This window comes from Lytechinus pictus, chromosome 1, assembly GCF_037042905.1.
Source record: "Lytechinus pictus isolate F3 Inbred chromosome 1, Lp3.0, whole genome shotgun sequence".
In the NCBI taxonomy this organism is placed as follows: Eukaryota; Metazoa; Echinodermata; class Echinoidea; order Temnopleuroida; family Toxopneustidae; genus Lytechinus; species Lytechinus pictus.
This window is the reverse complement of record NC_087245.1, coordinates 24,348,102-24,360,137: the sequence shown is the minus strand read 5'-3', so window position 1 is coordinate 24,360,137 and position 12,036 is coordinate 24,348,102.

Sequence of the window (12,036 nt, the reverse complement as noted above, 5' to 3'; positions counted from 1 at the left end):
ATATATTTTTTAAAGTGTAAGCCTACTGCAACGTTCGTATTGTAATCAGCACTGTTTAAATTTTAAACAGCGTTTTTTTTTAATACTGTGCACAAAAACTCGACGGATGGTATGTAATTGGTAATATTAAATAACTCAATATACGGAATTTTGTCTTTATTGCCTCGATTTGACCGGGGTTAATGTGGCAAAAAAAATTCATTGGGCACTTTCGCTATACACTCAACATCTAATCTCTCTCCACCATGGCTCAATAAAAGAAGATAAGATTCGGGCAGTTCTGTGCATATAAATCTTTTAGTAACCGCTGTGATTTTCAGATGACCGAACTTGAGTTAAAACGGTATTTTGGCTTAGTTGGTAGCACTGGCGGATTGGGGGGGGGGGCACAGCCGCCCCATGCCCCCCTTTTAGAAGGAAAATTGAAATTTGTAATATGTAAAAATGCTGTTGGAACAGAAGTGTGCCCCCCCCCCCCTTTGAAAGTGAAGACTTTTTTTTGCTTGTCAAATTTTCCTCGGAAAAATGGCCCCATACCCCCCCCCCTTTTGGAAAATCCTGGATATGCCCCTGGTTGGTAGAGTGTCCGTCTCCCAATCGGGAGGTCGGGAGTTCAAGCTCCTGCCGCGTCAAACCAAAATATTGAATTGCTTCTGCCTTGTCCGGCGTTCAGCGGTTTAAGGGATAGAGCAACGTCGATCTGGCGCTGTTCAGTGGCTGCCTGGCCCATGATCAATTGGGGCAAAATGAAGTTTCGGAGGATTTCTAATTCTGTTTCTAACATTTCGGAATTTCACTGTCATTTTTTTTTCATTTTTGTATTTCTTACTCCCTTTTACACACATCCATGTCGCCAGAAGTGCTTGGTGAACCATGCGAGTGCTTTCAAGACGGAGCTCACATTGTGACTATGGTATCTCCGGAATACCCAGATGCATACCCACCCAACACTTACAAACAGTGGACTATTGATATACCAGAGGATGAACAGGTATGTTTTCTACCTTTCATATAGGCCTAAATTTAGGGATCAATAACTCAAACTGCATATTTTCTTGATTACACTTAACCTAGAAAGCCAGTTTTGGGGGCGAAAAATTAGTTAATAACGGGAACGCGCCTTGACAAGATCACTGTCATCAATTGATACACTCTGATCGATTCAAAAACATTCTTTTTTATTGTATGTATGACTGTTGAATATTGTGCAAAAATTGACTTTTGCACAATTAAATGCTTTCATTTGAAAACTTCGTGTTTAAACAATAATTCTTCAAGATCATAAAAAATGAGAAAAGGTAAATGAAAAAAAAACGCACAAAAAGGAAAAAGAAACAGGTAAGAAATAAATGAAATAAAAATGAATCTGCATAAATGTCTTCTGAACTGAGATTAAATTTGCAATTATCAATTCAGTTCTGTAAAATCTGCTTGAACCTGCAGAACTTAATTTTGCTGCTGCAAACTTTCATGCTTGTCTTAAAAAGATAGTCGTTCTCAAAAAGGCGCTCGCGACTTCTGCGTAATGTATTGCAAAACATTAATGGGTAGAACTGAGACTGCCAGACTGGAGAATTTCACATCTAATGAAGATAGACAATTCATGTAAGTGTGACGCTTGCATGTATTCCGTCGTAGTAAGTCGGAATTTCCCCTTTTATACGTTAAATAATAATAATAATTAGACATTTGTAAAGTGCCGGTATCCATCATTAAAAAAGATGCTCATGGCGCTGTAAAGAAAGAATAAAAAAAGGAACCCTAATCAAGAAGGGGGAAGAATCATAATTGCTTAAAAGCTTGTGTGAATAATTAGGTTTTCAGTGAATTTTTGAAAGTGGCGAGACAATAAATATTGCGGATGTCTTTTGAAAGTTTATTCAATTAAGTTGGCGGTGTTGATTTTTTTAAACCTGACTGCTAAGAAAGCATGAATGCTTGTAAGTACGCAACCAGAGGACCGACGGCTTCCTCATAGGAATGGCACAGCATATTGGAATGACCGACCCCCTATATGAATTGTGCATGGTATACAGCAAGTAAGGATAAGCTAGCCGACCAAGGTTACGAGAGGGATTGCAAGTCACAGTTGTAATGAGGTGCAGTTCCGTGTAATGAATAAAAAAACTAGCAAGAGCAATTTCAAACTATATGCGATGTACAACCGGTAACCAGTGCAGATATATGCGTATAGGGGTTATGTGATTTCTCTTATCTACGGGTAGCATTATTTTGTAGCTTCCAGAGGCGATATAACTGAGATTGTGAAATGTTGACATGTGTGTTTGACAAAAAAAAATAATGCATACAGTTTGCGTACTTTTTTCAACTCTATAATCATTTATTTATTTATTCGTTCGTGAAGAACTGTTCTAAAAAAATGAAGATAACTCTTGGAAAATGACATAAATCTAGTACCCTCGAAAGCCGTAAATATTTTTCTAAAAAGACTATTAGCTATATTCCATTTTACAAAGTTTCGGTTTTTCAGTCAACAAGACAGTGGGCATTATCTTTGGTTATTAGAAGAGCTAAAGAGGTTAAAATGACATAAAATTAAAAAAGTATGTTTTCAAAGCTAACAATAAAATGTTTTGATCTGGAATTAAAATAAATTTTACCCAACTTAATGCGATTTGTGTATACCCTTTTTAACGACAGAAAAATTATGCTCACAACTTTATGTCACGTTTAAATTATGATTCTTCTATTAGGTTGTTTTGCAGGTGAACGTTTTAGAGATTGAACACCCATGGGACGCCCTCACGGTCACTTACCAGTCTGCTCTGAGCCACAATGCTATCTCATTTCGTTTGAAGAACAGTCATGTGAAATACCTTCAACTGCCGACCGGTACAGTAAGCTTGAACTTTTGTTCTGATTTGATGGTACAGCACCGGGGATTCGCTATCAACGCACGATCATTTCCTATTGCGGGTAGGTCGATAAAAGTCTCCTAAGTATTCATTCTCATAACTAGATAGATGAAAGAACAAGGCGATCAGGGCACCTTAAAACAAAGAGTAGCGTTTGGTCGCTGAATTGAAAGAACAATTCTGATTAAATCCTCAGTCTATTTACAGAGCAAAATGCGCATGCAACTAAGATATTGATAGGCGATTTTATCAAGCAATATTAATTGCTAACCCTTGTGTTATACGAGGCCCAAGAGAGCGTTTCATCGACATTTGTTATCTTATCGGCCGAGAAGTACTGTTACCATGGCAAATGTCGAGTGAATCAGACTTTGTCGGATAAAACATCCGACAATATTTTCTTTCATGAAACACTCCCCTGAAGAAACTCTACATCATGGACAATAGTAAAACAATTTGTATATATTCATATTTCATTTTAACAATATTTCAGAATGTTTTATCAAATCAATAATTAGAACTATGATTTTCTTTAGGAAAAGTTGCATTAGTTGCATTTCATTATAATTACATGTTTAAATTTAAATCTATTTTAGATTATTCTATGTAGGCACCAGCCAATGTGGAGACAAAATTTTCAATTTCTCATGCTTGTTATTAACTTGCCTGGAAATAAAATGAATAATACAAAGTTAGCCATGCCTTTCCAACCTTTCGGGCTGGGGAGAGAGAGGGAGAGAGAGAGAGAGAGAGAGAGGGGATATAGCTATTAGCTTATATATATTAAATATACTGCATAATTGAACCTACAATTGTGATCTGATATTTGACTATGGCGACTGGGAAAGGCTCTCACTCATTGTGTAAAACGTCAACGTTTTTTATGCGATTTCTTAAACATTGTATTGCCATGGTTGTGACATTGCTGAATATTGCGTGGCCGGAAATTAACGTTACTTTATATAATTTTTAGGGGAATTTAGGTCTTGACAAAGATAAAGAATACCCATGCGCTTTCGCCGGCTATATTATTTTCGGCAAGGAAAGGCAAAGTAATGATATTTCGAAGAGCAAATTTATAGAAAGCAAATATTTTCAAGAAATTTGATTTTGATCCTTAGATTGCAATTCTCTAGGACAAAAACAACATCCTAAAAGCCCTTTAAGTATGTTAGTTGAGTTTATTAATTTCCAACTGTGTCTGGTCTTGGACAAAAGTCTCGGGAACCAGTGTTCTTTTTATTAATTTTCAACCTTCATAAATTATATTGTATTCTTAAAATGTACTGAAAGAGGTGGTCCTTAATAATTCAACTAATTTGTCAGTTGGATTGAAACTGAGAACGGCGTCGTCCATTTGAGTAGAAACACCCAATATGACAATAATACACACACACATTCATTCACACGCACCCACCATCACACCCCTCACCCACCCACACACACATGTATATGTATATGTATATATATATATATATATATATATATGGTATAAATATATGTATGCGGGGCAATATATACTACTTTGAAAAGGATAAATATATTCGCCATTACTACTATTCTATCATTCTATATGTAATCAATTTTATAGTTGATTGTATGTCTTTTCATGTTGTTACTCTCAAGCGTGGACGTACACAGCTTTGGATGAGGGCAAAAATAGATCAGATTGTCATAAATCAAGAACCTGTTCAGCCGTGGAACTTTATAGGCTACCGACTGAACTGATCCCAAGTTTTCTAGGTGATAGTGCCATCATTATTATTTCGCAATTACATAAATACAACCTTATTTCTTTTCTACAAACAGGCAACTCCTCTGGTACTCATTGCGCAGTATCAGATGATTTCCTATGTACATCCGGTCTGCAGTCTGTATCATCATTGGCTCGATGTGATCACGTGATTGATTGTCATGATTTCTCAGACGAAACAGGATGCGGAGGTAAGATTAGTATTGAATACAAAATTAAAAGGCCTATTCAAATACGAAGAACGGTGCCATGTTAAAGGTACTGGTGATTATTGTTCAGACACTCGTGACAAATACGATATCTTTTTCCATTTTCTGGCATATTAGGTCCCACACACTGACCTGATTTTCCCCCATGCATTGTGCATTCAAGAAAGGACCATAGATTATATTATATTATAAATGATTATTATATTATTAGATCAATTTAAATTTTAAATTCAATCCATAATTTAGTTATTCAATATTATTTGTATTATTTTACTTTTATGTTTGATTGAAAATTCTGGTAATATTTGACTTCGCAATGATTGTTTATATTTTTGACGGAAATGGAGGAAATAATATCTAAATCTAAATCGTTTGTACTTAACAGACTGACATGACTAAGACGAGTTTGATGCCATCACGCTTGATGTTGCAAAATTGGAGCATGAATTATCATCCGTTTAACGCTTTTAGGTGATAAAAATGACATGTTTCTAGTGGTGTCATAAACATAGCGTTCATCTTTTTAACAAAAAGAAAATCGGTTAAACATAGTCTGTCTACATTATGTCTAAATTCAGTATGGTTACGCTGGGACACATGCCGTTACGAAATCGAAGTTTTGATAGATATATCTTTTTGTTCATTCATGCATTCGTTTATTTGCTTATTGGCAAAATAAGATTTCGGTTGTATTTCATAAATTAATTTTAAACTGGAATCTAAAGAAAATACCCCAGAACTGAAATAGCACTCAGTGATTTTCTATTATTGTACTCACGGGGCTAAATCAGTGTTGAGCAAAAAAAAAACAATCAAGCAAGCAAACAAACTTAGGGAGGATTAACCGATTCGACCATGGAACTACCAACGGCATTCATTCAGTTTCTTTAACATTTCATTTCAGAATGTCAAGAAAGTGATTATAAATGCAGGAATACTGATGGTTTATGCATATTAGGTGACTTTCAGTGCGATGGATTTAAAGATTGCCCTGAAGGAGACGATGAAGAACGATGCGGTATGTACTCTTCAGTTACAACCCCCATTTAATATCGAACTTACTACCAATGTTATTTTACAAAATCAGACAAGTAGATTATGTGAAAATTTGAACAATATCGGGCAAACAAAGAAATTTCATGAATTTGCAAAAGTTGCAAAAAACTGTTTGCAATCCAAATAATCCCTGATAATTATGTAGATGACCTATGAGAAAGTTGAACCTACAAGTCGTCATAATTTACTCACGCAGTTGCCAATTTGAAATTTACATAGTTTTAGGATCCGTTTTAATTCTAAACGGACATAACTTTCTTCTTGCTTGATTCGATTTCTTTCAAACTTTAAACACTCTGTTGTACATATTTTTTTCCTCTCCACACAACATTTTATGACCAAGGTTAGATCCTTCTTTGATAGTTTTCAAAGTCAGACATGTTTTCATTTATGTTTTATCTACTTGTAGCCTACACACTAAGAAATTCTTGTTCAATTTTACACCCCTCGGGGTGCACAGGCTTGTCCCTATACGAGTACCCCTAGCGGTGCACACGTACACACCGAATAGGGGTGTACAGTGTCCACTCCTGTTTGGGGTGACCATCTGCACCTTAGAGGGTGTACACGTCTACCCCTTAGTGTGCATAGTGTACCCCCACCCAAAATAGCAAAATGATTATTGAGACTTCCGGTCCATTCACTTTCTGTATCGATTTTTTAGTTACCTCAATTGGGATTCGAACTCACCTCGTTTTATGTATAGTCAAGATTCTTCCCGCTATGCCAGCGATAAGCGCTGAAGCCTGATGAGGCCTCCAGCGACATGATCCGATATTTTTTTGACTTATTTATTTATTTATTTATTTTGTTTTATTTATTTTATACTGCAGGGTAGGCCTGTTCAGTTCTTAAAACTGCTTTACAAAGGCGCCCTGCAGTTTAAAATACATGTCAAGATAACTATGAACAACAACAACAAACAACATCAAAAATACAAAATACAAAATATCTAACATCAGAAACAATTAACACCAAAATATAGAGTGGGACTTGTGCTGATAGTTGTGATTCAAGTAGCTCTATTTACTGATTCTCCAAAAGTATACGTTATCAGATGTGTTTTGGAATCAATTATCATCACATAGATATTAAATATTCTAAAAAATTATTTCACTTCGGTAAAGTGTGGCGTAAGTGCATTGTTATTTCGGGTAATCTTCGATCACAAATCAACTTTATCTATACCATTTGGCTATCAGCGAGACTGATGGGGTGCACGAAAAGAGTGCATGGGTGTACAACAGACACGTACTCTCGCATAAGAGCTAACTTGCACCTCGATGGTATTAAGCGGTGTACCCACGTATCGTACACCCCATTTGCACCGGGATTTCTTAGTGTATATTATGTATTATAAACATGTCTGATCACCTTCATGTCGCCACGTTTCATCTGTTTGCTCACTATTTTGTTTAATGATTATGGTCTTTGTGAGAGTAAAATATGTTTGTGTCATTACCAAATAAGAAAAAAAAGAGTTTTGATAATGCCATTCACATAGAGTAAAAATAAAAGTGGGCCTAAAATGGAACCTTCAGGGACACCGCGCCTAACTAAAAGAGAATCAGAGTCATAATTGTTAAAAGGTGACATATTGCCTTCGATTTTAAACTTCGAACCATGAAATAGATTGACCCTGTATTTTTGGTAGGTACATTGGTGTATTTATCTGATGATATCGATATAGAATCACTGAGGTGCCCTGATGGCTTGAGATGTGGTGAAATGTTCTACAATCACCAATATGGTCCCAAGCTCCCTTCGTGTAACATAGAAGGAGAGGATGACTGGCTTCCTTTCTCAACCAATGCTACGGAGAGCTGGATCCCATACATCAAACACCAAGGAGCACGGAAAACAGAAATCATGTAAGCATCACTACCATGATATCAAAATGTTATGATACTGAGATGACTTTTATATTGATTTATCTTTCTTCGTGATTTTCTTACTTAAAATCTTTACTTCGCGCGCCCCTTTCATGCAGTTCGGTAAACCCATCTGTTGCCGATTGTCAGATAATCCAATAATACAGTAGATTATCTGAAGAAGGGGTGTCAGAACTAGATATAAATCGACTGTGGTGGATAAGTTTATTCATAAACATTGCAATAAACGTGTTAAAAATATTTCATAAGAAATGAACATCCACGAAAATTTATGCAAATGACAATTTGGTACCACCACTTTCAATTGTTTTAACTCGGTCAAGCATGTATTATGAACGTTGTGGTGGCGTTATAAAATAAAGAGGGGAAACATATTCTTTCATTAATGTACATATCATGAAGCGAATTTATGATTATGATGGCAAAAATATACTGAATAACTGTTTCCTTTTTTTATCTGGGACGCACGGTACAAACATTCTTGCCTTTTTGTCTCGCCTTCATAGCAGAGCGAGACAATATGCGATACTTTTCCGACGGTGGCGGCGGCGATATCAACATCAAATCCTAACCTAAGGTTAAGTTTTTGAAATGACATCACAGCTAAGAAAGTATAGAAACTTAGTTCATGAAACTTGGACATAAGGGTAATTCAGTATTACTGATCATCCTGCCTTGGTTCAGGTCACATAATCAAGGTCAAAGGTGATTTAGGGTCAAGGAACTTAGACCATGTTGGGGGAATCAATATCGAAATCTTAACCTAAGGTTAAGTTTTTAAAATGTCATAACTTAAACATTATATGGACCAAGTTCATGAAACTTACACATAGAGGTGATGAAGTATTACTAAACATCCTACCCGAGTTTCAGGTCAAATGTTTTCAACAACAAATGCGAGTGATTCATAAAACTTGGAAATCAAGTATCACTAAACATCCTGTGCGAGTTTCAGGTCACATGACCAAGGTCAAAGGTCATTGAGGGTCAATAAACTTTGGCCATGTTGGGGGTATTTGTTGAATTGGCATCATAACTTAAAAAGTTTATGGATCTAGTTCATGAAGCATAGATACAAGGGTAATCAAGTATAAATGAATGTTTTGAACACACCTTAGATCACATGATCATGGTCAAAGGTCATTTTGGGTCAATGGACATAGTATTTGATTATCTTATGAATATTTTCTTTTGTGAATTATTATTCAATAGCTGTTTTCAAAGTCAGCACTGCTGCTATATTGAATCACACATGTAGGCGAGACTGCCAGAGGCTTTCCACTTGTTTCTTTTATTTTAAGGAATACATCTTGAATTAATAGGATATCTTTTTTTTTTATTCAGATTTGTCAGAAGTGATTCGTTGGTAATCTTGACTCCGGGAGCATTCAGAGGATATGATTATCTCCACTCACTGTAAGTTTAATCATTTTTATTCAACACACTTAAAAAAAAACTCTGAAGAGAATTCAAAACATGTTATCTTATCAAGTCCGCTTAATAGCCTTATCATGTCGACTTATCAAATTTGGAAGTCGACAGGGTCCTATAAATAATCTTACCACATAGACCTTTAAAACTTGCATATTGTCATTGGTACTTGGCATACATTTATTTTCTCAGATGTCGACTTAATAATGTCCCCATCTTGTCAAGTAGAATCGCAATTTTAAGCGTCCGCAGTCATGCAATAGTGAGTTTTTGCTCCGCAACATACGTAGGGATCGAGAACACAGTAAATGTATTGGAAATGCCCATAAAATGATAAAGGACAACTGGGAGGTCTTTGTCGACAATTGCAGAGTCAGTCAGTTTTGTCCTAAGGTTTGGAGCTGACGAACAAACAAATTGTCCCGAGTCCAGGATGAAACTGATGTTATGGTTCACCCCACCATCGACAAAGATTTTACTGGTTGCACTTTGTCATGAAGGTCACTTGACAATAATTTTCCTCCGTTCTCGAACCGTCCCACAGTGGGCCGGGGCGAAACAAAAGTGCGCCAAAAGCAATTTTGGGCAATTTCAGATTTTTTAAATTTTGTCATGCCCAGCTGAAAGACAACACTTTGAAGAATACTTCAGCAAAATATTTCATTCGGGAATTTGCATAAAGGTTGTTAATTTCCTACCTCAAAACGTAAAATGTGACATTTTGCGAAATGCCGCTTATATGACAACTTAGTTAAAAAACAAGCCATTTCACAGGAGGTTTTTCATGTAGGAATCTGAAATGGCACCCACATAATCCTGATATATTCTTTTTTATGTGAAAGGGTTCAAAGTAGATAAAAGACACATTTCAGGAGGTTTTTAGGATTATTATTCCTCGAAATATGCTGATAATCCATGTTTTTTGCATTTACATTAGAAACGTTTTGATTTCCGTGGATTTCCGTTTAAATTCTATCATCATCACTTTGCCAGATGTCTAAGGTTTAAGTCGATACTAAATTTAGCTGCCCGGTTTTGCCCGTTTATATGTTAGAGCCGATTTTACTGGACACAACACCCCCAAAACCTGTTAAAAAACGGTCATTTTTATACCGCGCAGTCATTGCAGCGCAGCGTGTGGGGTGTACATTGCCGTTCATTTTTGCACGGCGAGGACGATTCCCCTTCAATTCCATGAAAATGACATGAATTCCGGGCATAATGCAAACAAAATAAAGGTTGAAAAAGCATATAAGGGCTTCCCACCCCCTCTTTCTGAGATAAAAGTTACTTGTAAAATAATTTCAGCCAAAAGCCCTCCTCATAGTAAAACATTCGTGGTGTTATATACTTTGCGTTTTACCCAAGTCTACACCGCTTGATAAAGCACGGTTAATATTTTTCAGATTTTAAGTATTTTTTTGTAGATCTAATGATCATTTTGATGCCATAACATTTTTTCAGGATCTCATACAATTAATAGGCATGTGAGAAGCATAAACCAACATTCACTTTGGTCAATCTTAAAGTAACACATAACACAAAGTTTATATACTGCACATTGTTTAGCGTAATTTGTCTTTTCACAAATAGGTTTTAAGAAGCCAATCAAAATTTGGTATCCAAATGACGTCATATCGGCTTTAAATTATGTTCAGTCGATTCTACGCCCAAAATTACCCTTAATCAACATGTTAAAGTAAAAATATAACACGGAATATAATTTTGGCGCACTTTCAACTCATTCTGGCCCACTGTGCGTCCGTACGTCACGGAGCTAAAACTCCCTCATTTATGCGGTCCTACTGCGGTACAAACAAATATTGTGGTGTGGGTATGTGTCCAATATAATATTGAATAGAAAAAAGAGCAAAACAGCTTATCTCTAACTTCTTGATTGAGAGAATAATTTCAATTGCTGCTGAAGTTTCTGTTAATCTTCTAAAATTGACATTATCAATGTAACATGAAATTTTCCCACATCGTGCTGCACTCAACCCAGGTGAGGTGAACGTAGTGCGTGTATCAGCTACTCTGCTTTAGCCAGAGTACTAAAGAGTGCCGAAGTTATGTAGAGTGCTAGAGACTTCTGATTAAGTCAGTATTCAGGTAATCACTCTTGATGTATGAATGTTCTGTATCTATCATCTCCGAGTGACCAAATGTTTAATATACTTATATATTTTGTTTACATTTTTTTATTGCAGACTTTGTCCACACTACAATATTAACAAGTAATAGAAATATTAATAGGATGTTTCTTTTTCCCGTTATTGTTGGATTTTTTGTCTTTCACCATTCTAGCGATATTTCAGATAACCAGATCTCACATTTACCCGTCGGTGTTTTTGATGGACTAGAACGGTTGTATATGGTGTAAGTTTTCTTTCGAATCTATTTATTTAGTTATTTATTTAAAACGGTTTACTACAACAATTAGGATATCTATAGCGGCTGAAAAGCCGAATTGCAGAGCAATTTACAAAATTTACATAAAAGTACATTCAACATCAAATAAAAAAACATGAATTCTACATCATGCTACTGTACATGCAACTCATCAACATGATGAATTAAATTGTTATCTGACAAATTCGATCATTGCTGTTTTATACGGTTTATGTGTGTTCCTTTTCACGGTGTAAGGAAGAAGCCTTTTTCTAAAATGCACAACATCATATTTTTGGTTACAGCCCGATAGTCCGCGGGTCCGATAGACCGCGGGTCCGATAGACCGCGGTGTGTGTAAAATTATGGTCAGGATATAGTGAGATCCAATGCCATCAAGAGGTCAAAAGGCCAATGATACGAGTCCATTG